This window comes from Monodelphis domestica, chromosome 1 (genome assembly GCF_027887165.1).
Source record: "Monodelphis domestica isolate mMonDom1 chromosome 1, mMonDom1.pri, whole genome shotgun sequence".
NCBI classification, from domain to species: Eukaryota; Metazoa; Chordata; class Mammalia; order Didelphimorphia; family Didelphidae; genus Monodelphis; species Monodelphis domestica.
Genome location: NC_077227.1, coordinates 131,967,596 through 131,991,577, shown reverse-complemented (window position 1 = coordinate 131,991,577; position 23,982 = coordinate 131,967,596). Strand labels below are relative to the sequence as shown.

General features: G+C 35.9%; 1 protein-coding gene across 9 annotated transcripts in view; it reads left to right on the top strand.

The window, feature by feature from the left end:
* Window positions 1–23,982, top strand: part of AKAP13 (A-kinase anchoring protein 13) — a 422,215-nt gene that overhangs the window by 179,687 nt on the left and 218,546 nt on the right. The window lies entirely within an intron of this gene.

Genomic DNA, 23,982 nt, shown 5'->3' with positions numbered 1-23,982 from the left:
GAGACAATTATTCATTTGTGGGTGAGCTAACACCACTATCTACTTTAACAAATTGTGGGAAAAAGTAAGAGTTGTATCAGGTGGACAGTTACATAAGATAGCCGTAAATATCTGAATAATTGATTTTGTATTTGTTATATGTGAACAACATAGCAAAGTCAACATATAGAATAATTTCAGAGTAACTTTGTTCTCTTTTTTCCTGGTGAAAATTACTCCAGAGAATGGAGGAAGCAAGTAGAACCTAAAATTAGGGTAAACATTTAAGGACTTTGCCTACAGATGGAGCTAGCAGTTCAGTACTGATTGCTTCTTAAAATGGGTTTAACCTATCCTCCTTTGTAATTTAGAGCCCTGGTCTGAGTCATCTTTTCACTGATATATACTATGCATATCATGACTTTGAAGTCTCTAACAGGTGTCATGCAGTATCGGCATCACTAAACATTTATTAAGTGTTAGTGATAGAGATATACTGTACTTCATCTAGAATTAGTTCTGGCCTTTCATAGGAAATGTACAACAGAAGAAACTGAGTTGACATCTGGGTGACTTGTAGAATGAAGACATGTTTTTTAAAATTTGTAAGTGCAGAAAGAGAAAACAGGATCAAAGTCTCATTTTGGGGTGACTTAATTGAGGACTGTATTTCATTGCCATAAAATGCTTTTCCCCTTTGAAATCTTCTGACGTTTATTAAGTACTTTCTCTGTGTCAGATACTGTAAAAGGTGGTAGGGATGCAAAGACAGAAATAAAATATTATTGGTCTATCAGAAACTCACATTTTATGGGGTGGGGTAAGCAACCTATACATAGGTAAATATAGTATAAGTAAAATTCAGGAGGATGAGAACTTTCACAACCAAATGGGAGTGTATAGATCTAGGGATGCTTCAGGGAGGGAGGTAGTATTTGAGTTGAGTGAGGCTTGAAAGAAGACAAGATTTTGAGAGATGGCGCTTCAGAAAAAGGTAATAATTCTAGGAATATTTAGTAATGGTAATACTGCATGACATATATGTTAGAAAACAGACTTCAAGCTCAAGATAAGCCTTGCTTACATAGTTTGTAACAAAAGGGGCAAAATGGTGAAATTATAGAATGCTGAAATGGATGTCCAACTCATGAAAGATTCTCTTGCTGTTTTTTTTTTAAACCAAGAAATATGTTATTTTATTTAAAACATATACATTCCTCAATAAACTCAAAGCTTTTTAAAAATAAGGTTTTAACATTTTACATTGACCCAAAAATGTGATTTTATCCATTAATAAGGACCATTAATAATGAAGTAATCCTACATATCCCCCCCCTTTTTTTTTAATGGGTGAGAATTTTTTTTTTTTAATATATTTTATTTGATCATTTCCAAGCATTATTCGTTAAAGACATAGATCATTTTCTTTTCCTTCCCCCCACCCCCCATAGCCAATGCGTAAGTCCACTGGGCATTAGATGTTTTCTTGATTTGAACCCATTGCTTTGTTGATAGTATTTGCATTAGAGTGTTCATTTAGAGTCTCTCCTCTGTCATGTCCCCTCAACCTCTGTATTCAGGCAGTTGCTTTTCCTCGGTGTTTCCACTCCCATAGTTTATCCTTTGCTTATGAATGGTGTTTTTTTCTCCTGGATCCCTGCAAATTGTTCAGGGACATTACACCACCATTTATGGAGAAGTCCATTACGTTCGATTATACCACAGTGTATTAGTCTCTGTGTACAATGTTCTCCTGGTTCTGCTCCTCTCGCTCTGCATCACTTCCTGGAGGTTGTTCCAGTCTCCATGGAACTCCTCCACTTTATTATTCCTTTGAGCACAATAGTATTCCATCACCAACATATACCACAGTTTGTTCAGCCATTCCCCAATTTATGGGCATCCCCACGTTTTCCAGTTTTTGGCCACCACAAAGAGCGCAGCTATGAATATTTTTGTACGAGTCTTTTTGTCCATTATCTCTTTGGGGTACAGACCCAGCAGTGCTATGGCTGGGTCAAAAGGTAGATATTCTTTTGTCGCCCTTTGGGCATAGTTCCAAATTGCCCTCCAGAATGGTTGGATCAGTTCACAACTCCACCAGCAATGAATTAATGTCCCTACTTTGCCACACCCCCTCCAGCATTCATTACTTTCCATAGCTGTTATGTTAGCCAATCTGCTAGGTGTGAGGTGATACCTCAGAGTTGTTTTGATTTGCATCTCTCTGATTATAAGAGATTTAGAACACTTCTTCATGTGCTTGTTAATAGTTTTGATTTCTTTATCTGAGAACTGCCTATCCATGTTCCTTGCCCATTTATCAATTGGAGAATGGCTTGATTTTTTGTACAATTGGTTTAGCTCTTTATAAATATGAGTAATTAAACCTTTGTCAGAGGTTTCTATGAAGATTTTTTCCCAATTTGTTGTTTCCCTTCTGATTTTAGTTACATTGGTTTTGTTTGTACAAAAGCTTTTTAGTTTGATGTAGTCAAAATTATTTATTTTACATTTTGTGATTCTTTCTATGTCTTGCTTGGTTTTAAAGCCTTTCCCCTCCCAAAGGTCTGACATGTATACTATTCTGTGTTTACCCAATTTACTTATGGTTTCCTTCTTTATGTTTAAGTCACTCACCCATTTTGAATTTATCTTGGTGTAGGGTGTGAGGTGTTGATCTATTCCTAGTCTCTCCCACACTGTCTTCCAATTTTCCCAGCAGTTTTTATCGAATAGTGGATTTTTGTCCCAAAAGCTGGGATCTTTGGGTTTATCGTATACTGTCTTGCTGAGGTCGCTTTCCCCCAGTCTATTCCACTGATCTTCCTTTCTGTTTCTTAGCCAGTACCAAATTGTTTTGATGACTGCTGCTTTGTAATATAGTTTTAGGTCAGGGACTGCAAGGCCCCCATCATATGTGTTTTTTTTTCATTATTTCCCTGGATATCCTTGATCTTTTGTTCTTCCAAATGAACTTTGTTATGGTTTTTTCTAAATCAGTGAAGAAGTATTTTGGTAGTTCAATGGGTATGGCACTAAATATATAAATAAGTTTGGGTAGGATGGTCATTTTTATTATATTGGCTCGTCCTATCCATGAGCAGTTAATGTTTTTCCATTTGCTCAAGTCTAGTTTTAGTTGTGTGGCAAGTGTTTTGTAGTTGTGTTCATATAGTTCCTGTGTTTGTCTTGGGAGGTAGATTCCTAGGTATTTTATTTTGTCTAAGGTGATATTGAATGGGATTTCTCTTTCTAGTTCTTGCTGCTGAGCTGTGTTGGAGATATATAGAAAAGCTGATGATTTATGTGGGTTTATTTTGTATCCTGCAACTTTGCTAAAGTTGTTGATTATTTCAATTAGCTTTTTGGTTGAATCTCTAGGATTCTTTAAGTAGACCATCATGTCATCCGCGAAGAGTGATAACTTGGTCTCCTCCTTGCCTATTTTGATGCCTTCAATTCCTTTATCTTCTCTAATTGCTACTGCTAGTGTTTCTAGTACAATGTCAAATAGTAGAGGTGATAATGGGCATCCTTGTTTCATTCCTGATCTTATTGGGAATGCATCTAGTTTATCCCCATTGCAGATGATATTAGCTGATGGTTTTAGATATATACTGTTTATTATTTTTAGGAATGACCCTTCTATTCCTATGCTTTCTAGTGTTTTTAATAGGAATGGGTGTTGTATTTTATCAAATGCTTTTTTCTGCATCTATTGAGATAATCATGTGGTTCTTGCTAGTTTGCTTGTTGATGTGGTCAATTATGTGGATGGTTTTCCTAATGTTGAACCAGCCCTGCATCCCTGGTATGAATCCTACTTGATCATGGTGAATGATCCTTCTGATCACATGCTGGAGTCTTTTTGCTAGTATCCTATTTAAGATTTTTGCATCTATATTCATTAGGGAGATTGGCCTATAGTTTTCTTTCTCTGTTTTTGACCTGCCTGGTTTTGGAATCAGTACCATGTTTGTGTCATAAAAGGAGTTTGGTAGAACTCCCTCTTTGCTTATTATGTCAAATAGTTTGTATAGTATTGGGATTAACTGTTCTCTGAATGTTTGATAGAATTCACTGGTGAATCCATCAGGCCCTGGGGATTTTTTCTTAGGAAGTTCTTTGATGGCTTGTTGGATTTCATTTTCTGATATGGGATTATTTAAGAATTGTATTTCTTCTTCTGTTAGTCTAGGCAGTTTGTATTTTTGTATATATTCATCCATGTCACCTAAATTGATGTATTTATTGCCATATAATTGGGCAAAGTAATTTCTAATGATTGCCTTAATTTCCTCTTCATCGGAGGTGCTGTCCCCCTTTTCATCTTTAATGCTGTTAATTTGCTTTTCTTCCTTCCTTTTTTTAATTAGATTGACCAGTACTTTGTCTATTTTGTTTGTTTTTTCAAAGTACCAGCTTCTTGTCTTATTTATTAAATCAATAGTTCTATCACTTTCGATTTTATTAATTTCTCCCTTAATTTTTAGGATTTCTAGTTTGGTTTTCTGCTGGGGGGTTTTAATTTGATCACTTTCGAGTTTTTTCATTTGCATTTCCAATTGATTGATCTCTGCTCTCCCTTGTTTGTTAATATAAGCATTCAGGGATATGAATTTACCTCTGATTACCGCTTTGGCTGCATCCCAAAAGGTTTGAAAGGATGTTTCAGCATTGTCATTTTCCTCGATGAAATTATTAATTGTTTCTATGATTTCTTCTTTAACTAAACGGTTTTGGAGTATCATATTGTTTAATTTCCAATTGGTTTTAGATTTGGTTTTCCATGTACCATTACTAATCATTATTTTTATTGCCTTGTGATCTGAGAAGGCTGCATTCATTATTTCTGCTTTTCTGCATTTGTGTGCTATGTTTCTGTGACCTAATGTATGGTCAATTTTTGTGAATGTGCCATGTGGTGCTAAGAAGAAGGTGTATTCCTTTTTATCCCTATTTATTTTTCTCCATATGTCTATTAATTCTAATTTTTCTAAGATTTCATTCACTTCTTTTACCTCTTTCTTATTTATTTTTTGATTTGATTTATCTAAATTTGATAATGGTTGGTTTAAGTCTCCCACTAGTATGGTTTTATTGTCTATTTCTTCCTTCAATTCTCCTAGTTTCTCCATTAGAAATTTGGGTGCTATATTATTTGGTGCATACATGTTGATTAATGATATTTCCTCATTGTCTAGAGTCCCTTTTAACAAAATATAATTACCTTCCCTATCCCTTTTGATCAGGTCTATTTTTGCTTTGGCTTTATCAGATATCATGATTACCACTCCTACCTTCTTTCTGTCAGTTGAGACCCAGAAGGTCTTACTCCATCTTTTAATTCTGACCTTGTGGGTGTCAACCCGCCTCATGTGTGTTTCTTGAAGACAACATATGGTAGGGTTTTGGATTCTAATCCATTCTGCTATTCGTCTACGTTTTATGGGTGAGTTCATCCCATTCACGTTCAAAGTTATGATTGTCATTTGTGGACTCCCTGGCATTTTGATAGCCTTCCCTAATTCTAACCTTTTCTTCTTCAGCTCTACCTTTTAGTCCAGCGATTTACTTTGAATCAGTCCCCCTTGTCCCCTCCCTTGATGTTTCCCTTTTTAGTCCCTCCCTTTTTGTTCCCTTCCCCTCCCCCCTCTCTTTCCCTCCCTTTTTGTTCTCCCTCTCCCCCTCCCCTCCTTGGTTTTCCCTTTTCCCTACCCTTGTTGGGTAAGATAGAATTCAAGATCCCAATGGATCTGGATGTTTTTCCCTCTCAGAGTTGATTTCCCTGAGATTGAGGTTTAAGTAACCCCCCCCCCCCCTCTTCCTCTCCTTCTTATAGGAGTTTTCTTCCCCTCCCCTTCCCATGTGAATCTTTGTGTGAGAACGATTATTCTATTTGGTCTTTCTTTACCCCCTATTTATACATTACATTTTCCCCACATATTAGTATACATAGATTGATATTAATGTAGTCCTTATAGAAGAGAGTTTGAGTAAAAGAAGAAGATAACAATTTTCCCCTTTCCTTAATATTTACCTTTTCAGGTATTCCTTGCTCTTTGATTTTCGGTATCAAACTTTCCACAGAGCTCTGGTCTTTTCTTTGCAAAAAGTTGGAAGTCTTCTATTTTGTTGAATGCCCATACTTTCCCTTGGAAGTATATAGTCAGTTTTGCTGGGTAGCTGATTCTTGGTTGGAGATCCAGCTCTCTTGCCTTTCTGAAGATCATGTTCCATGCCTTACGATCATTCAGAGTAGAACTTGCAAGGTCTTGTGTGACCCTGATTGGCATTCCTTTATATCTAAATTGTCTTTTTCTGGCTTCCTGTAGGATTTTTTCTTTTGTTTGATAGCTTTGGAATTTGGCAATTACATTCCTGGGAGTTGTTTTTTGGGGGTTTAGTGTAGAAGGTGTTCTGTGAGCTCTGTCTGTGGCTGTATTGCCCCCTTGTTCTAGAATCTCTGGGCAATTTTCTTTGATTATATCTTGTATCACCATGTCCAGTTTGGTGTTTATTTCTGGCTTTTCTGGGAGTCCAATTATTCTTAAATTATCTCTTCTCCCTCTATTTTCCAGATCTGTCATCTTGTTGGTGAGATATTTTATGTTCTCTTCTAATTTCTTGGTATTTTGGCTTTGCTTTATTAATTCTTGCTCTTTTACATGATCATTGTCTTCCAGCTGCCTGATTCTGGCCTTTAAAGCCTGGTTTTCCTTTTCAGTTTCATCACACCGGTTTTGTAGATGCGTGAATTTCTTTTGCATTATTTCCCACTTTTCCTCCCAGAAGGCTTCCATCTTTTTGGTCATTTCTGATTCAAATTCTTCATGGGTTTGTGGAGAGTTTCCATTTCCTTTGGAAGGTTTTGGAGCATTTTCTTGTATATCATCTTCTATCTGCTCTCTATTTTGTATTTTGGCTCCATAGAATGTGTCCAAAGTTGCCCCTTTCTTCTTATTTTTCTTGGTATTTTGGGGCTTCTGTGCTTCTGTGGAGTTTGCCATCTCTGAATGTGGAGGATTAGTTTTTCTTATCTCTGTCTGGTGTTCAAAGGCTTTAGTCCTGGGCAGATTGTCGGTTCTATGAGCTTTCCCTGGGTTAAACTGAATATGCCTCACTGGAACTGGAATGGAAGGGTCGGACCAGGAGGCCACACTCTCCCCCGGCTCTCTGGGTCGGGTTGCTTTCCGGAAGTTGCCTTCAGAATAGCTGGCCGTGAGGCTGTTTCGTCGTCCTGCGGGGTGATGGGCTGCGGTTTCCTGGAGCTCCGAGGGCAGTGACTTTCACTGAGACTTGGATAGCAGGATCCAGCCCATGAGGCTGTCTTGCCCGCCCTGAGGGTTGCTGTTGTTTCGACCCTGCTCTCTGCCGGGGGAGCTCCGAGTGCAGTGACTTTCACTGGGACTCGGATAGAAGGCCCTGAGGGTTGTTGTTCAGACGACCCGGCTCTCTGAGCGGGGAGGGGCTGCGGCTTCCCGGAGCCTTGGACTCTGTGCTCCTACCCCTTAGGTCCGAGTGATCTCGGGTTCTGGCTTTTGAGTGGGGCCGTACCTTTTGATCCGGGTCCAGGCCCAGGAGGAGGGTTCCCAGGGTCTATGCTGTTGATCGTCTTGAATTTCGGCGCCTTAGGAGCTTATAGTTTGAGATCGGTCGGGAAGGGTTTTCCGGAGATCTGAACTTTAGCTTTCTCTAAGCCACCATCTTGACTGGAAGTCCCCCCCTTTTTTTTTAACCATGAAAAATAGTGTGCTTTGATCTGCATTCTGACTCCTACAATTTTTTAGCATTCTTTGTCATAAATCCTTCAGAATTGTCCTGGATCATGGTATTGCTGAGAGTAGGTTGTCTTTCACAGTTGATCATTCCACAGTATTACTGTGGCTATGTTCTAGTTCTGTTTATTTCACTCCTCATCAGTTCATGTAACTATTTCTAACCTTTTCTGGAATCATCCTGCTCATCATTTCTTATAGCACATTAGTCAATTCTGTCACCATCATATGCCACAGTTTGTCCATCCATTTTCTAATTGATGGACATTGTTACCACAAAAAGAACTGCTATGAAGGTTTTGTTCAAGTAGGACCCCCCCCCCTTTTTTTTATCTCTTTGGCTTACAGACTCATATCTCTTTTAATTATATCTATTTTTTCTTTAGCTTTTCCTGAGATCATGATTGCTAGTCTTGCTTTTTTTTTTAAACTTTAGCTGAAGCACCTTACCTTTACTTTGTGTGTGTTTCTCTGCCACAGAGGTGTTTCTGGTAGACAACATATGGTAGGATTCTGGTTTTTAATCTACTTTGCTATTTACCTCTGTTTTATGGGTGAGTTTATCCCATTCACATTCACAGTTATTACCAATTGTGTATCCCTCTTTTGATTCTGCTTTCTCTCTCCTTTCACTTTGTATCTCTTCAAAAAAGTGTTTTACTTTTAAACCCCTGTTTTCTCTCCCCCAGCCCCCATCTCTCCTTTCTCTTACACTCCTCTCTCTTATTTCCCTCCCACTTTCTATAGAAGATAGGATTCAATACCCAAATGAGTCTGGTTGTTATTCCCTATCTGAGCCAGTTCTGATGAGTAAAGTTTAAACATTTCATGTTCCCTTACACTGTTTTTTTCACCTCTTTAGCTGATATAATTTATCTCATTCTACCTCTCCCTTCTCTTTTCTTTCAGTTCAGTCCTCTTTTTCACCCCTTGAATTTTTTTTTCTTGTCATGCCATCCTAATCAAATTATTCCCACATCCTCCATCTGCACATACTCCTCCTAACTGCTGTAATAATTATAGTAATTTTAGGAGTTGCACATGTTATCTTTCTATGTTGGAATATAAACAGTTTGAACTCATCGAATCCCTTAAATTTTCTCTTCCTTGTTTAACCCTTTTTGCTTCTCTTGAGTCTTATGTTTGTGATTCACATTTTCTGTTTAGGTCTGGTCTTTTTTTATCAGGAATACTTAGAAATCTTCTCTTCTATTAAATGATCATTTTTTTTTCTCCTGAAAGTATATACTCAGTTTTGCTTGATAGGTGATTTTTGGTTGTAAATCTAGTTCTTATGCCTTCTAGAGTATTGTATTTGAAGCTTTCTGATCCTTTAGTGTAGAAGCTACTAAGTCCTAATCCTGACTAAGACTCCATGATATTTAAATTTTTTTTTATGGCTGTATTTTCTCCTTGATCAGGAAGCTCTTAAATTTAGCTGATATTCCTAGGAGTTCTCATCTCAAATTTCTATTTTACTCCCTTGTTCAAGAATAGCAGTGAAGTTTTCTTTGATAATTTCTTATAGTATGATGTCTAGCCATTTTTTTATCATAACTTTCAGATAGTCCATTAATTCTTAAATTGTCTCTTCTAGATCTATTTTCCATGTTAGTTGTTTTTCTCATGAGAGATTTCATATTCTTTTCTATTTTTCCATTTTTTATTTTGATTCATTGTTCCTTGATGTTTCATGAAATTATTATCTTCTTCTTGCGCAGTTCTAATTTTTAAAGAATTATTTTCTTCTGTGAACTTTTGTACTTTTTTCCTCTTTTGGCCAATTCTATCTTTTTGAAAACTTTTCCCCATTAAATTTTTGTACTTCTTTTTCCATTTGATCAATTTTGCTTTTAAGAGTGTTATTTTATTATTACATTGCTTTCATCTCTCTTCTCCATTTTCCCCCTGCCTCTCTTATTTGATTTTTAAATTTCTTGTTGAATTCTTCCAGTGCCTTTGACCAGTTCCCATTTTTCTTTGAAGTTTTGAATGCAGCTGTTTTCATCTCACTGTTTTCTTCTGAGTCTGTCCTTTGCTCTTCTTTCTCTCCATAATAGTTTTCAATGGTTATGGTTTTGTGTGTCTTTGTGTTCGTGAGTGTGTGTTAGGTTTGTTCATTTTCCCAGCCTTTCTTTGACTATCTTCAAGGTGGACTCTGTTCTTGGGCTGGGGGGGAGGGGGCCATTCTCCTAAACTTCAATTTAGTGGTGATACTGGTGGTACCCTCAGCTCTATTTCTGGGTTTTTCTGCAAATTCTTCTAGGATGGCCTATGGGCTGGAAGTTCTGAATGCCTCCCCTCTCTGCTGAATCAGTCTCATCCAGGCATTGCTCATGGCTTCCAGGAATCTAAGCACTATGAGCTACTTTGTGCTGGGGGTTCAGAGTCATACCACAGGCTTGGGCAGGGGCTCTGGGCCTCACTTTGGGCTTACACTGACCAGAAGTACCATGGACTATCTTGAGTTAGGGCTTGGCCCCTCACTGAAGGTTAGAGCTAGGGCTTAGAACATTAAGGGGGTGGAGGTGGGGTGATCTGCTACCGGATTAGGCAAGATTTTAGTGTCTTGGAGTTGGCTTGGTCCTATTTTCAGAACCAGGAACAGTAGAGGTGGAGTGGTGGGGACTTGCTATTGGTTTGTACTAGTACTCCTTGGGGAAGGCCTTGCTGTGGATGTAATGAGACATTGATGGGGGCTGAGTTCCTCTCTCACCTCAGTGAACTAGATCCTGATTGCCTACCTTCCATGTTCCTTTCTGCACCATAATTGCTTCACTTTGTCCCTTTGTTTGTTCTTTAGGTTGGTTGGAGAGAACTTCAAGAGAGGTTCCAGATTTCCATGCTTCTGCTCTGTTATTTTGGCTTCACCTTCCTTGAGTTTCTTTTGCTATCCTCTACCACATTGTCTGGAGTCCTTACAAAAATGATCTTTCTTCCTTTTGAACAACTTATATGCAGTAAAGTTTTTATTTACATTGGAGACACAAAGACATCCCAGTATAGTGGAAAGAGTATAGGGTTTGGAGTCAGAGCTTATAAGAGACAAAAGAGCTAAATTCTATTCTTGATACTAGTAATTAACAATTAAATTGCTTATCTAAAGGTATGTCCCATAGATAAGTAATTTAATTCTATGGGCCTTGGTTTTCCTGTTACATAAAGTCAAAAAAGGTTGGCCTACAGACTTTCTGTAGTCTTTTCTAGATTCAAAATTCTTTACTCATGCTATGATCATTCCAGTTTAAGTTGATATAAATTAAATGAAAAAGATTTACAATCTGGTCACCTTTCTAAGTGATGTGTCTTTGCCTGCCTAACCTCCTTCCATTGTTTATCTCCTCCCTTCCTTCTTTCTTTCCTTCCCTCCCCTCACCCACACATCTTTTAAAAGTAGTTATTAGTCTATCCATATTTTAAGTAATTAGTGAACCCAATGTGTTCTTTATGCCATTTGAGATGGAGATATGTATTATTATAAATTGAAAAGGAATATTAAAGGTTCTTTAGAAATATGTAGAATCTCCTCATACAGCCTAAACTTCATTAACAGGAAATCAAATAAAAAAATAAACATTCTTTCAGCTTATATGAATATTAAGTCAGTTTTCCCCCTTATCTTTTTCTTAATATTACCTCTTGGATTAGGTACTCTGCCCTGGACACTACTTTGTTAACAAAAACAATGATGGTCAGTGAATTTGGATTGCGCAAACAGGTTGAATTTGAAAAGTTTCTCTGTAAATCAGTTCTTTGAAATTTAGACAACTTATTCTTTAGAAATATTAAGTGACAGGTTTCCAGATTAGCTACTCTCTATCCCCAAAATAAAAAGAGAAAAAAAAAACTTGTAAAAACATGTTAAAGCATTATTTCACTTTATTTTTCTTGTTTTATTTTTGTAATATGGCTAATATGGAAATGTGTTTTGCAGGACTTCAAATGTATAATTGGTCTATTTCTGGCCTTTTCAATGGGTGGAGGAGGGGTGGGAGGATGGCCTAGAATTTGGAATTCAAACATTTGAAAAAATAAATGTTAAAATAATGCCACTGAAATAATGTATATTTGTAATGAATGAAGAAATGAATAAAACATTTAGCCTTCAGTTTGTGCCTGGCACCTTGTAAGCCAAGAATCCAAGCAGAAAAATCTTTGCTCTTAAGGAACTCACATTTCAATGGGGAGACAATACCTAGAAGATTTCAGTTCAAGTCAGATGGAAAAATCTCATGGTTCTGAGAGTGTAGCAGCAAAGCAGATGTTAATGTTTCTTTTTAAATACCATTTCCACTGATAAAGTTTATCAACTTTTGATATTGATTTGACAGGGCCAAAGATTTTGATTTTAAGAACTTTCTTTTCTGAGTCATTTGCAGTGTCTCTTTTACCTGCAGGAGCAGAGAGCAGGCTACATTCCATGGGGATTGTTTCCCAGGCTGAGGGCAATTGGGCTAGATGCAGTTTGATTCTAAAGGCTCTTTATGGGGAGATGGTGGTCGAGGTAGTAATGGTGATTTGATTTACCTGGTACATGCTCCCTCTTGCGTTTCTCCCAGGGTGCCCTTACTTGGTTCATTTGATTAAACAAATATTTTTCTGGTCATTAAAACTAATCCTCCTAAAAGAGTATGTTAACAAAGATTCTCTCCATCGCCTTCTCCCTACTCACACTGAAAAGAAAGATGGACAATGACTCCAGAAATATATTCCTTCTTCTCTTCATCTTAAATACTTGAGTCTTAATAATGAAAGGAAAAGCCACTGAACCAGAACACATTTTTTATTCTCTTGGGAATAAAATAGCAGGTAACTGACCTCCCTCAGCTTTAATGTTGGTAAGGAATTTGGCTACCCTGAGAGTATGGCTCCTGTAAAGATTAAATTTAACTCTCTTCTGATTAAACTCTCCTGCCCATTTTTAGATCTAATCACCAAAAGTGTAAACATCCCACTTAATCATTAAGTGAGGAGGTTTGTGACCCATTTGTACAATAGTGGGTGACGAATCAGAATCAAACTGACTCCCCCGTGGGCCGTCCTAAGCAAAGCTTCAACAGTGATTGGTAGACATAAAATTAGGGGAAGGCACAGGAAGTGACGCAAAAGAAAGTGTCTTTAAAAGGGAGTTACAACTTCCTGAGTGGAGTTCAACGTGAACTTCCACTTCTGCTGGAGTTCTGCTTGGAGTTGAACTTGGACTTAGGCTTCTTCTGGAGTTCTGAATTTGAGTTGGAGGCTGAGGAAGAATCTGCTGACTGGACCTGAGATCCTATTCCTGGTGAGACTGTCCTTGGATCTCTTCCTTTTGGACTGATACGTGGTGAGTGAAAAAGATGACTCCTTTCCTGCATTTTCTGAAGAGACTAGCCTCAAGAGAGACCTACCTCTTGAGAGAGACATCCCCAGGTCCTTGGCTTTCCTGAGGCCTCTCTGCCTAACGACTAACTCTCTCTGTCTTGGTTGAGCCAGGAGCTAGGAGTAAATTACTTAGTGCTTAGGCTAGATCTCTTACCCTATCCTCTCTCTGATTTTCCTACTTCACTCTTTCTATATTTTGTAAATAAATTGTAAATAAATCTCTTTGGAATAAATTAAATTCCTGGTGACCCAATTCTTAAATAATCCAATCCAACCTTTTTATAAATAACCCCTTTCCCCCCCTTACACTCCTCTCTCTTACTACCAGAGCCACCTCATCATTGATTGAATATATTATACAGCAAAAAGGGAAACCAGGAACAGGGGGCCCTTTTCCATGGTTTAAGAACAAATCTACCTATTCCTCAATGCACTGACTTTTTAAATATAAAGTACATTTGCAAATTGAATATTGATAAAAGTTAAATGAAAAATGCTCACAGCTTTAGGAAGAAGGGTGGTAAGGAATGGTCTGTGTATATAGATTTTTTTTATTTAAAGTTTATCTCAGTTAACATCTTACCTTTTTGCAGTGCTTATTTCTCTGTCATTTTCTAGCTCTCTGTTTCTCTTCTCCATGAAGACTGTTCTCTCCCTAAGGACAACTGTCTTTTGGCTGTCCAAAGCCTCTTACTTCACTCTATCAATCATTCCTGCTTCTGAATTATTCCAGAATTAACTTATCTGCCTTTCTTCTACTCCTCCAAACTCTTATGCAATCAAAACTCACATTCTCTTAGGGCTTAGTCTTAAAAAAAGTACTATGTTTAAGCTGCTTACATTAAATTGTAAATAATGGATTCTAGTGCAATATTGTAGAAGGAGGACTGGATCTGGAGTCAGGTGACTTGATTCCAATTCCCCACAGTGGCACTACCTCTATGACTCTGAATCAGCCATTTAACCTTTATTTCTTTAGCTGTAGAATTAAGAGTTGGACCACCTGACCGCTAAGGTCTCATCTATTTCTAAATCCTATGAATCATTCAAAGGGTGGGTATTTGCTAATGCAACATCTAAATATAGTTCAGGGTTTCTGGATGAGTGAAGAGAAGGGGGCATGTGTGGAGCATGTTGTGAAAGACAGAAACAAGAAGATTTGGCAAGGGATTGGATGTGTGGGGTGAAAGTGTAAGGAGTCAAGGGCAAGGATAAGTTAACTTGAATGACTTGAGAGGATGGTAGTAGTCTCAACAAATAGAGGTTAAGAAGATGGGATTGCTTTTTGTGAAAGATAATTATTATAATTTTGGCTCTGTTATGTTTGAGATGTCTTAAGTGACATCTAATTCAGGATGCCCCGAATGTGAAAGGCAGAATAGGGGAGAGACTGCACACCCTCATCCCCACAGCCCCCTGCCCCATGCCTCCCCAGGCACAGTATGTGCATGTAATGTGTGTGTGTATGATGGGTGCATATCCATATAAAAATATATACACATTGTCTGTGTGTGTGTATGCATGCATGTATTTTCTCCCCCAAACAAATGTTTCCATGATCTTTATGTACCAAGAACAAAACCATTACTATCTAACAACCAGGGAAGAATGCAAGCCCCTTACCCCCGGATATAGCCTTTGTGTTCAGGCACTGGGGTCAGGAAAGAAATCAGTTTGGTGTTTATCTCTCTCAAAGGGGATGTTTAGGTGAAAATGATGTTTTTAAAATGTAGAGAAGTAACTGGACAACAACTGTCTTTGAGAAGCAGTATGTCATATATGTGTACATATGTATGTTTATAAGCATGCATATATGTAAATAAATGGGTTTATGTGTATGTATATCTGGGAATAGTCTATATAGAGAGAATAAATGAAGCCATGAAGCTTGATGAGGTCACAAAGAGAGATCTTATAAAGAGAAAAGAGAGCGCTGGACTGAGCCCTAAGGAACACTTGCAGTTAGTAGGTATGATATAGATGAAGCAAAGGAGACTAAAGAGGATCAGACAGGTAGAGTAGTTGCAGAAAGGCAAGTTAGTTGGTGAAGCTGTGAATTTGTTCAAACATTTTTAAAACAATCTGGGAGAGTACAGAGAAATTGTACAGAAGGATGTTTCTTTTCTTTTACCCACAGATTTTACTGCTAGGCATAGACACCAAGGGGATTGATAATAAAAGAAAGGCCTAATTTACATCAACAAGCAATATCTTCTGTAGTAGCAGAGTACTAAAAACAAAATAGATGCCCATGAATTGGGGAATGGCTAAAGAAGTCACTGGATGGGAATGAAATATTTGTACTTCAAAAAATAATGAAATTAGCAAGCATAGAAAATTTATGAATTAATACAAATCCCAAAGGTGACAAAACCAGGAAAATGGTACACTGAAAAGACAAAAGAATAACACTGAACATAACAGAATAATGAGGCTGACAACTCCAGAGATGAGATATTATTCCCTGCCCTTGTTCCAGAGCTTCTGTGTAAATTACATACAATATCAGACCTTTTGATATGTTTAGAAAGTTCATTTCTTCAAATGTTATCATGAGAAATGACTTTCTACAAGATAGTGATGGTGGTGGTAGAAATTAGTGGAAAATGTGGATGTTGTAAACACAGACAATAACAATAAAATTTGATTTAAAAGAAGGAAAGAAATTTGTCCTAGGAACATTGGCTAACCTTACCCTAACTCTTGGTTGGTAACAATTAGCTTCCAATTTTTATAATCTACTTAGTTGGTATATTAAACATTTCAATTACCATAAAAATGCATTTATATCATTATGAATATGTAGCAAAGGGAACATGAATTTATTTTATGAAGTTGTAAAACTTAGCCTTTACTTACAAAATAGACCTCTTAAACCTACTATAAGCAAATTTTATTTAAACATGATAGAATAAGAGTGTGAAGAGTTCTAAGAGAACACCTAGTCCAGTACATTCTTTTAAAAATATTATTTATTTGAATTCTAAATTCTCTCCTTACCTTCCCCACATACTGAAAAGGCAAGCAAAAGCATATTAATTAATTGTACATTTTAAATAATACAAAACATATGAACATCCTAGATCTATCATAAAAAAAGCAAAAAAAAAAGGAGAAGAGAAAATTACTTCGTTATACTCTCAGAGTTCATCAGTTTTCTTTTTGGTTGTAGGTAGCTTTTTAAAATCATAAATCATTTAGAATTATCTCAGATTATTGCATTGATCAGAGTAGCCAAATATTTCATAGTTGATCATCATTGCACCATTGTTGTTACTATACACACTGATCTCATTCTTCTCATTTTAGTTTGCATCACTTCATATACATCATCATTTTTTCCTCTGAAACCATTCTGTATCATTCTTATAGCACAGTACTCCATCACAATTATATGCCATCACTTGTGTTTATCTATTCCTCAAATGATGAGCACCTTCTTAGTTTCTAATTCTTTGCCACCACAAAGAGAGTTGCTACAAATAATTTTGAACAATAGTTTCTTTTCCTTTTTCTTCAGTCTTTTTGGGGTACAATAGTACTGCTATATTGTTAGATCAGATTTGGGGTATGCACAGTTGTAAAGCCTTTTTAATAGTTCCTGATTGTTTACCAGAATTATTGAACCAATTTATAGCTGCACTAATGGTTTATCAGTGTATTTTTCCTCATCCTCTCCAACATCTGTCATTTCTGATAGGTAGGGATAGTACCTCAGAGTTGTTTTAATTTGCATTTTTCTGATCAATAGTGGTATAGAGAATTTTTTCATCTGACTAAAGATATCTGGCTTTGATTTCTTATCCTGGAAATTGCCTGTTTGTATCTTTTGACCATTTATTAATTGGAGAATATGTCTTATTTTTATGAAATTGACCCAATTCCCATTATATTTGAGAAAAGAAGCCTTTATTAGAGAAACTTGTAAAATTTTTTGGTATTACTTCATTATCTATGGTGTGTTTTAGCAAAATATATTTTCCCTGCTTATTTCTTTTGATTAGGTCTTTTTTTGCTTTTACTTTCTCTAAAATCATTATTACTACCTCTGCCTTTTTAACTTCATCTGACCCATAATAAATTTTGTTTCAGTCTTTTTTAAAAATTCCATGTGTGTCTTCTGTTTCAGGTGTATCTCTTTTATTTTTATTTTTTTATTTTTTCAAGTTTGGAAAATTGTATTTAATTAGTTAATTTAGAATATTTTTCCATGGTTAAAAGATTCATGTTCTTTTCCCTCCCCTTCCTCCTCCCCCTCTCCCTCATGTAGCTGATGCGCATTTCCACTGGGTTTTACATGTATCATTGATAAAGATCTATTTCCATATTATTGATATTTGCACTAGGGTGATCATTTAGAATCTTTATCCCCAATCATGTCCCCATTGACCCATGTGATCAAGCAGTTGTTTTTTTCTGTGTTTCTGTTCCCACAATTCTTCCTCTAAATATGGATAGTTGTTCTTTCTCATAAGTCCCTCAGAATTGTACTGGATCACTGCAAGGCTGCTCGTAGAGAAGTCCATTACATTTGATTGTGCCACATTGTATCAGTCTCTGTGTATAATGTTCTCTTGGTTCTGCTCCTTTCATTCTGCATCCTTTCCTGGAAGTCATTTCAGTTCACATGGAATCCCTCCAGTTCATTATTCCTTTGGGCACAATGGTATTCCATCACCAACATATACCACAATTTGTTCAGCCATTCCCCAGTGGGACAATTCTGAGGGACTTGGGAGAAAGAACGCTATCCACATTCAGAGGCTTTCAAGCCTCTTAGTCAACAACCTGTTGATATTGTTGGAATCAGGACACCTAGATTTAACATGGGCTCTGTGACTGCCAATCTATTCATAGTCTTAGACATAGACCGTAGGAGTTGTTAGGATTTCTTTGAATTGGAGAACTCTGTAGATATTCACATTGTTTACAGGATAGAGTTGGACCTCAGACCCAGGTCTTCTATGTCCAAGTCTAGGGATCTTTCTGCTATGCCATATCACTTCTCTGGGCCTGAATGTTATCAAATATTAGCAAAACCATGAAGGTGCAAGATGAAAAGCAGGAGAGTTCATAGAATGCATTACACAAGAGGTTTGTATAGAGACACATTGATTAAGGCTTGTACCCCACAATTCACAACTCAGTCATCAAACTTGGGTATATTTATTTCATGTTAGGCACTGTCCTAGATGCTATGGATAGTGAAATAAATATAAGATGAGGAAGTGATAATAAATTATATTTTATAATTATAATTAAAATATACAAAATGTGAATAGGATTAGCTAAGTGGTGCAGTAATGAAAGTGGTGAACCTAATTAGATTAAAGAGGAGTTCAAATTGATCCTTCTTCCTTTTCCATTAGGCTCCAGTAATATTGAAAGTGCTAAATGGTGTAATTAATAAACGTTATAGAGATTGAGGCACCTCAAGTTTGTGCTTATAAGCATTTACATGTGTGATGCACATGCATGCATGCGTGTGTGTGTGTGTGTGTCTGTATGTGTTTTTAATAGGTTCCTAGTTTATTCCATTTGGAAGCTACCTTAGGGGACTCCCTTTCATATGAATGCCATTTGTCAGGTAGTAATCATCTTATTTTCCTCTTAGGGCCTTTCTGAGAAAAACACATTGTAAATCTTAAAGCTCTGTGGAAATGGAAGCTGCTTTTATTATCCAGGCTACCATTTAAATCATAATGTTTACACTTAGCTGGTATATTGCTTTGCAAAGCAACAGTGGAATTTAAAAAAAGCATTGGCTTTCAGATCAGGACGTAGGTTTAAATACTATGTTTTTCACTGCCTATAGATAAGTCATTTAACTTCCATGGACCTTAATTTTCTTATCAATAACATGAAAGGTTGGAATACATGGTCTGAGGACCTTTCTAGCCCTACATGTATCAGCCAGTCAACAAGTTTTTGTTAAGCTTTTGTTTACATGTTAGTCTCTATGCTAAATGCTTGTTATAAAAAGAAAGACAAAAATGTGGTCCTTGCCCTCAAGGAATTCATATTCCAGTAGGGGAGACAACTTACAAATGATATTATACACAAGATAGAGTACGGTCCTCCTCCCACACTTACTGATCAATACTAATAGAAGATATCATCACTAAACATGTGTGAGGTAGAATGAGAAGACTATATTTAGCCCCACTAATGTTTCTTCCATTGAGAAATGGAGTCAGGTTAAGTTGTTCACAACTGAATTTTGAGGTGATATCTGGGTAATCACACAAGATTATTAATTCACTCTTACCTTTCTCAAATTTATGTGCTAACTACCACCTTCTCCTGTGATAGGTTCCAATATTAATTTTATCAGCTGCTGTCTAGGAATGCAGTGGTAGCTTGAATAGCATATTACCATGAACATTCTTTCCCAGGCCAATCATTTCCTTTTATGTATTTCAGAATATATAAAGTTTCAGTGATCTCATTAGTTTCAAAGTAGTCAGTTATAATCCCCATCATAGATATATACAACACATTTCATTAAGGTATAAAAGCAGGTAATTTTATTTTTTAAGTTGAAAATTTATTGAATATTTAATCATAAAATCTATAATTTTTATTAATCATATTAAAGAAGCTCCAACATAACTTCCCACCCACACACTTCCCTCTCCCCAACTAACAACTAAACTTTCTAAACTGAAAAACAAAATACAAAATTTTCTTTTTTGAGACATTAGAGATTACCTGGGTGGTAAATTCAGTACACACAAACCTTTTACACATGCCTTTAATCTCTATGAAGATGATATACAAATTTCCTTATAGACATCCCTCTTTTTCTTTCCTGAACTTTATCTACTCTTGCTTGTCTCCACTCATATAGATATCTACTCATGTAGATATATGAAACTCGTGTCCAAAATAGAATTCATTATTTTCCTCTTCAGCCATACCCAACTTTCCATGTTTTTATTGAGGTTACCTGCAATCTTTTAATCTCTAGGATTTTCTATCTCATGATCATCTTCGATTTTCTTTTTAAAGGCCCCTACTGATCAATCCATTGGATCACTATTGATTTTAGAAAGTCAAAGATGAAGAGTTCTTGAGAGATGGCTTACTAATTAGATACATGCTTAGATATGACCATTGTGCAAATTTTTATGCTTAACCTTTTGTTACAGAAGTTTGTTTTTTCCCCCTTCCTTTTCTTTATCTCCTCCACCACCTCACCGGAGGATAAAAAGATAAATGTTTGATTATAAAAGTAAAAAAAAAGATTTTGTATTCATATCTTTTATTCTTGCCTTTTCCATCTTTTGTTTCTGATAAATGAAATGACTTCATTTTATAAAGAAATAAAATCGTCTTCTTTCATTTTTTTTAAATGAAATTATTCTTGTTTGCCTTACCATTTAAAAGCAATAGTGAGAAACTACCCAATCATTTTTCTTTTATAAAATATGTTTGACCTGGTCTTGGGGACTAGACTGAGTGATTAAATTGGTAATAAGTAGTATAATAAATGATAACATTAAAAATACCTTGTTGCATGTCTGATTCAGAAACATTATTAAAAAGCATAAGTTTTATAAATGAAAAATGAGAACATATATGTTTTTTAAAAATGCATTTATTACTATTATTAGTTTACTTGATATGATAGGTAGGAGAAAAATACCTTGATTCCAGTTCTTCTTAGTTAAAATAACAAAAATATTAAGAAATCCACAAATTTAAACCCCCCAACCCAGTTTTAACTAATAGCTGTTTCCCCCCTTCATATAGATAATTGGGTTGTAGCTTTCTAAAAAATGGAATAATTGTAAAAGATCTCATTGTATCTATTGAGCAATGTTTAGAAATATGACCAAGGTGTTATTTATTTAGTACTAAATGAAATGGAATCTTGGTAACTAACATCTCATTATTTTGACAAAGCAAACAAATGTTTTCAAAATGAAAAGTAGAACAGATTGAGAGATCCTAAATGCCATTTTCATGAAAAGATTTCAAGTAAACCTAAAAGCATTTTTTTTTGTACTTTTAGTAATTAAAATCTGACTAGCAGCCACATTTACGTGTAAATATTGGTTGGTCCAAAATTGGCCCCAGGTTTTCTGTTTACTTTCTTGTCTTTCTCTTAATGCCAATTAAAAGGAAAGTGCTAGAAAAAATCTAACACAAATAGTTCTTTCTTGGGGGAAAAAAACAGGGCCCTATGATAAATGACTTTTGTATTTTGAATAAGTAAAAAATAATGATTGCTGGTTAGGTCTTGATAAGCCAAGCTACAATGAAAGGCCACATGTCTTCTAGACCTATCAGTATCAGCACTGTTCCTCACAACAGATGTGCAAGGATGACAAACATGAATATTACATTTGGAAAGTCTTTAGGCTTCAAATCAGTCTTAATCAGAAAGCAGATTATTTCCACTAATTGTCTTGTTCATCTCTTCCTTTATAATACTTCTGGTTTTATAATGGCCATTTTCATTAACATCTGTTTCTCTGTTCTCAAGTATTAAAAATAATAACATTGAATCTCTGTAGAAAAGTGGTTTAATTGCTTTGGAAATGGGAGGGATTGGAGGAAGTTGAATTGTAGTTTTGAAACCAGGCAATAAACCTATTATATGGAAAAAAGCAAACTTTGAACTCTAGTACTCCAGTAGTTATTTGGAGTCTTAAAGTTCTAAGTTTGCTTTTGCCATATAATCATTAATCTGTTCAGCTTTTTGCAATATTTACATGGAAATGATCATGTATTTTATCACTCTGGAAACCTGAACAGAACATGGAGTCCTTCATGCCCTAATATGAGGGCCATGCTGTGTCAACATTTTTAACATTAGTTTGCCAACAAAAAACTGGCTCTAGGAAATTAAGCCAAAATGTGGCATAGAAATGTGAGTTATTATAAGATTATTACTATTGTTGCCTGCCTTTCATTTCCTTTCTTGCCTCTCCCCCATCCCAATTACTCTGGAAGTAAGCATTTATATATGTACCATGTATTTGGGCAATTACTCAAAATATATCATATTATGTCTCTGAAATTTTTGTGGAAATACATTAAGGAAGAAACATTACCATCTACTTTACTACTGTACCCTAAAGACCTGGAGACAACCATCTACCTTGCAGTTAAAACCTTTCAGATGTGTTATCTCCCCAATTATGAGATGAACTTCTTGACCATAGGGAGTTCCATCTCGGCTTTCTATCCCTATCCCTATATTTATATTCCTACAACTTAGCACAGGAAAGAATTCTTAGTTCATCATAAGCACTGTTAATAAGTGCTTTTAAAAAATTCATTCTGTTGTTTAAAGATTTAAGAGTCATGGATCTGGAAATTTAGACTTTCCCATTCTCTCCTATAGTTATTTCAGACCCAAGACTCAGATCCACATTTTCTTATGTGGGTTTGTGTTTGTGCATGTGTTTGTTTGGAGGGTCAACCAGTAATTTTGAGGGAATAAAAGGTATAATTTTTTTCCCCCTAGAGCCCACTGTATGTAAATCTTTCAAAATATTAATCTGGAATTCTGCTTGGATTAATCAATTGTATGAGCCCAAGATCCCTATTAATAGGTGCTAAAATCTAATACTAATTGGTTTCTTTGTATTGATTGATAATTCTCATTTTAAAAAACTCAGATGGTTTGTATTCTGCTTTTAGTTTATTTATAGGAAATGAAGTAATTGATGTCTCATGTGTCCAGTGGCTTTGTTTATCTCCCATAATATTTTGTCTCCATGGGTGCTATACTTAGTGATAAAGGGCCTGTAGGAAACTCCTGCTATCTACTAAACATATCCAGTGATAGACACAGCCATCAAATTCAGATAAAGGTATTTATTCAACTAAATTTGATCTTTTAGGGAGATCATTAGCAGTAACTTTTAAAATTTATCCTATATTCAACTCTTTCAACTTAAAAACTCTAAAGTATACAATAAAAGCAGCAATAATTTACTAGCACAATAGCACATTCTAAAGAAATTTTAGGACCATTTTCTAAAATATTAAAACTGAATTCATCCCTTATGCTTTCAGATACGACTTTGGCATGATTTTTAATATCCCCTTTTAGCAGTGACTAGATTTATTTTAACTCCCTTTAAAAATTTTTTTTCCCTCCTAGAGCCCACTGTATATAAATCTTTTTTGTAGAATAACCAGAACATATTCCTGTGTAGGTTCAAAAGAGAACAAAAACATTCAATATTGGTTCTTTATGTATATTTTTTAGTAGGTAAGTTTTTTTTTAAACCCTTACCTTCCGTCTTAGAATTAATATTGGGTATTGGTTCTAAGGCATAAGAGTGGTAAGGGCTAGGCAATGGGGGTTAAATGACTTGCCCAGGGTCACACAGCTAGGAAATGTCTGAGGCCAAATTTGAACCCAGCACCTCCCATCTCTGGGCCTGACTCTCAGTCCACTGAGCCACCCAGCTATCCCCTCAGTAGGTTAGTTTTTTTCTTTTTGTTCCCAACCTCTACTAAGTAGTCTTCTTCAACAGAGGTCAGTGAACTTGCTTGCCTTTTTCTAGACTTCCTTTAATTTCTTTAACTTTTATCAAAGAAATTTGTGAGATCAAAAACTGTTTCTTTATATGCCTGAGTGCTTTGCATAAATCCTAACACACAGTAATCACTTAATAAATGTTTGTTAATTGATAGATTAACCCAGATTTACTGTGTTTCTGAAAACTCTTTAACTCATTGTTCTTTCTGGTACATCTTTTGTTTTTTTGAAAAAAGATGATTTGCTCTATCTGCTATGTAGATGATAGTTTCTGTTTTTCATGTTACATAAATTTCAACTCTACATTTATTGAGTACCTGTTCTGTCCAAGGCACTAAACTCTGAATACTAAGAGAT